Source organism: Ovis canadensis, chromosome 1, assembly GCF_042477335.2.
Source record: "Ovis canadensis isolate MfBH-ARS-UI-01 breed Bighorn chromosome 1, ARS-UI_OviCan_v2, whole genome shotgun sequence".
NCBI classification, from domain to species: Eukaryota; Metazoa; Chordata; class Mammalia; order Artiodactyla; family Bovidae; genus Ovis; species Ovis canadensis.
This window is the reverse complement of record NC_091245.1, coordinates 33,912,892-33,917,498: the sequence shown is the minus strand read 5'-3', so window position 1 is coordinate 33,917,498 and position 4,607 is coordinate 33,912,892. Positions and strand designations below refer to the sequence as shown.

General features: G+C 45.1%; 1 non-coding gene across 1 annotated transcript; it reads right to left on the bottom strand.

The window, feature by feature from the left end:
- Nucleotides 1-3,707: 3,707 nt before the first annotated feature.
- LOC138431137 (U6 spliceosomal RNA) lies at nucleotides 3,708-3,814 on the bottom strand. Its single transcript, XR_011253551.1, has one exon. It is a non-coding gene; the product is annotated as a U6 spliceosomal RNA (small nuclear RNA).
- Between the last annotated feature and the right edge of the window lie 793 nt (nucleotides 3,815-4,607).

Sequence of the window (4,607 nt, the reverse complement as noted above, 5' to 3'; positions counted from 1 at the left end):
GGGTTTAATCTCTAAAGGCAGGACCAAAAAGTAATAATCATGGTGGCAGTGACAACCACAAATGCTACGCTTTATGTGACCAGCAATCTAGGAGGAGCATAGTGTGGAGTTAATAGAATGAGCTCTGGAACCAAGTTGCCTGGGTTCAGACTCAGTTCTGTTACTTATTCGCTATGTGACCTTGGCAGGGTACTTAGCCTCTGGGACCTATAGCAGACATTGTCAGTTTTTGGTGCCTATCTCCTCACATCCACTTTGTATTCCCACTCATTCCAACCCAGCTTTCCATGGCTAGTGTCTGCATCTTTGTTGCAGAGCTATCCTTGGCCCTCCAGAACTCAGTTTATCAATGTACGTTGCAGGCCAAGTCTTCTGGGGGCAGCCTTTAACCAATGACTGACAGATATGGGGATATAAATACCCAACTCCCTTGCTTATTGTCTGGGATAATTTCCACGCAGGTGTTTTGCACAATTCCTTAGAATTCTCTGCAGGATTAAGGTCTATTCACCCACCAGAGCAGCTGGCTTAATAATGTACCTGTTGTTGGTATGTTCCTTTCCTCTGCTGTTATCATGTTCTTTGCATCTCTCCATAAACTTGTTGTATTGTTGTTGTTTCATTACTAAGTTGTGTTCAACTCTTTGCGACCTCATGGACTATAGCCTGCCAGGTTCCTCTGTCCACGGGATTTCCCTGGCAAGAATACTGGAATGGATTGCCATGTCCCCTGCCAGGGGATCTTCCCAACCCAAGGATCAAACCTGAGTCTCTTGCATTGTCTTCAATTGCACTGCAGGGTTCTTTACCCCTGAACCACCAAGGAAGCCTCTGTTCATAAACTATTTGCACTTGAATCTTTGTCTCAATCTGCATCTGGTTTATTCATTCAAACTAAGACAATGACTCAGCTTTCTCATCTATAAAATGGTGTTAATGATAGTTTCTATATCAAAGAGTTGTTAGGGTTACATGGACTAAAAATGCAAAGAATGGTGCCTGACCCTTGGTGAAAATTCAACAGATAGCTGTGTGGCTGATATATACTTATCTCATTAATTCCATGCTGTACACACAATTACTCCCATTATACAAATAGGATCATTCAAGCTTATAGAGGTTAAGCAATTTTCCCAAAGCCATGCAGCTTAATCAGGAGTAATGTCCTGATCTAACACAAATCCATATTTGAAATTCCTTCCTTTTTTTTTTTTTTTTGGCCTCTTGTAGGAGGTTTTCCCTGATACTCCCAATCTGGGTCAGGTCAAGGGTCCGTCCTCTTAAGTTTTCACTACTTCCTCTCACAGTGCCTGCCCCAGTGTATTAAAATGGTCTGCTAGCTTGTCTGAATTTCTGCCTTAGCTTGGAGTTCCTTGGGGCCTGTGACTTTCTGTCAGGCATCTCTGTAAACTCAGCATCTAGCCTGGTGCCCTGTACATAGTAGGATGCTAATGAGAGCTGAATAAGGCAGCAGCAAACAAAGCAAGGAACTGCCCTCCCCCCACCCCCAGCTGCATCCACCCCCTCAACCTCCAGAGTTGACCCCAGGATGTAGGTTTGTGTGTGGGTCTCGCATCTTCAGATTTCAGCTGGGAGCATCTGGGGTATTCTCCCAGGAAATCCTCTTCTCCTTCCACCCCTGCTGCAGCACGGCTATGTGAAAAAACATGGCTGACAGCCTCTTGGGGGTTTCCAAAATTTCATCAAGGTCTCTAGTCCTCTCTAAAATCTTGTCAGGAAGACAACGATCTCACATGGTACCACACAGAGCTAAGTGAGAATCTAATCCCAAGAATCGTCCCATTGTGAGGGCATGCTGGAGCCACAGGAGCTTTCGAGGATTGGTAAGGCGTATGAGAAAACGCAGGCAGGAGATGAAACGTGTCATCATGACCGGGATGAGGTCCAGGGGGTAAGGAGGAGACCAAAAAGAGGCCAGAATGGAGAGATTGTGGGATGACAGTGATATAAGCATCATGCCCATCTCTTTTTAGTGCCTGTGCTGTGCGTTGACCTTAACATGTTTCTTAAGAGTCAGGTCCTGGGGCTACCCTGGTGGCTTAGAATTCACCTGGCAATACAGGAGACACAGATTTGATCCCTGGACCGGGAAGAGCCCACATGCTGTGGAACAACTAAGGCCAGGCGCTATAACTACTGAGCCTGTGGTCCAGAGCCCAGAAACCGTGACTGAAGCCTGGATGCCTAGAGAGAGCCCGTGCTTTGCTACAAGAGAAGCCACCACAGTGAGAAGCTTGAGCGCTGCAACTAGAGTAGCCCCTACTAGCCACAGCAACTAGAGAATAGCCCTCGCAGCAACGAGAACACAGCATAGCCAACATAAATAAATTATATATCTATATAAAGTTCAGGTTCTGGAGTCAATATCCTCTGAGTGTGAATCCTGCTTTTGAGCTGTGTGATCTTCTTGGGCGAATTATTTAGTCTTTCTGTGCCACCCTTGTCTTATTTATAAAACAGGGATAACATGTACCTTCCCCACGGGATTGTCATAAATTGTAAGGCATGTGAAATGCTTGGGACAGTGGCCTGACACATAGCGAGCAAGTAGGCAATTTTTCATTTTGACTAGGCACTGAATAAAACTTTAAGGAGAAAAAAAGTAGACGATTTTAGTTCTCAGGAAGCTCAGGATTCAGGGGTGAGGGTACTAAACTTTTTTGAATACTTGCCCCATCAGTAATAAAATGTTTGAGTAGGTTCCCCCAATAGACTCATTTGTTAAAGGGAGCTGAATGATAAAAGTAAGAAAAGGATGCTGGAGGAGCACAGAAAAGTGGCATCTAGTCCAACCCTGGTTGGGGGCATTGAGTGTGACTGATGAAGTTCAAGGAAGACTTCCTGGAGGAGGCAGTTCTTGAAGTGAATCTTGAAGGATCCATCAGAGTTAACTGAGTAGGAAAGTGGAAGAGGCAGAGGGAAGACCTAAGCCAAAGCTGACAAATGGGCTGTGAAAGGGCTGTCTGAGAAATGGTGAAAACTTTGGGGTCTACGGCACTGAGTGGGGGAGTAGGGAAGAGCTACTCTGCTGCTTAGGGCTTTCCTGGTGGCGCTAGTGGTAAAGAACCCACCCACAAATGCAGGAGACATAGAAGCCCTGGGTTGGGTCCCCGGGTTGGGAAGATCCCTTGGAGGAGGGCATGGCAGCACACTCTAGTATTCTTGCCTGGAGAATTCCATGAGCAGAAGAGCCTGGTGGGCTACAGTCCATACGGTTTCAGAGTCAGATACAACTGAGCAACGTAGCAGGCACATACACATTCTGCCACCTAAAAAGCCTCCAGGGGTGGCCCACTGCTCTTGGCATGTAGACCAGGATTCTATACAGATTCATAAACATTCATGCCCTGGCCCTCCCCTCCTAATTCCACCTCCTGCCACCTTCCCAGCCTCCTTCTGCTTCAGCCACAATGGCGGTCTCAGTCTGGTTCTCCCCACAGTGGTTTCTGAGCCAAAGAGTCACATGCAGATGGTTTCTTCTCTTGAGTGTTCCAGGAGGAATCCTGCAGGAAGCAGGGGGAAAAGATAGGGAACAGGAAGAAGCCAAGTAATTTCAGTTACACGGACTGCTCCTGATCCCACAAGAAGTGCTAAAGTATAGTATAATTTATACCTCAGATTTTGTCTAGTTTTTTTTAATTTATTAATTTTTTTAAATTTTAAAATCTTTAATTCTTACATGCGTAAAAAATATGGAACGCTTCACGAATTTGCGTGTCATCCTTGCGCAGGGGCCATGCTAATCTTCTCTGTATCGTTCCAATTTTAGTATATGTGCTGCCGAAGCGAGCACTAGTTTGTTTTTTAATTGAGGTACAATAAACCTCAGATATACAGATGATATTGCCCTTATGGCAGAAAGAGAGGAGGAATTAAAGAACCTCTTGGTGAAGGTGAAAGAGAAGAGTGAAAAACCTGGTTTAAAACTCAACATTCAAAAAACAAAGATCATGGCATCTGGTCCCATCACCTCATGGCAAATAGACGGGGAAACAATGGAAACAGTGACAGACTTTTTTTCTTGGATTCCAAAATCGCTGTGGATGGTGACTGCAGACATGAAATTAAAAGACACTTACTGCTTGGAAGAAAAGCTATGACAAACCTAGACAGCATATTAAAAAGCAGAGACATTACTTTGCTGACAAAGGTCCATCTATTCAAAGCTATGGTTTTTCCAGTAGTCATGTACGGATGTGAGAGCTTGACAATAAAAAAAGCTGAGCTGAAGAATTGATGCTTTTGAACTGTGGTGTTAGAGAAAATTCTTGAGAGTCCCTTGGACTGCAAGGAGATCCAACCAATAAATCCTAAAGGAAATCAATCCTGAATGTTCACTGGAAGGACTGATGTGAAGCTGAAGCTCCAATCCTTTAGCCACCTGATGCGAAGAGCTGACTCACTGGAAAAGACTCTGATGCTGGGAAAGACTGATGGCAGGAGGAGAAGGGGACGACAGAAGATGAGATGGTTGGATGGCATCACTGACTCAATGGACATGAGTTTGAGCAAACTCTGGGAGATGGCTAAGAACAGGGAAGCCTGGCGCGCTGCAGTCCATGGGGTTACAAAGAGTCAGACATGAC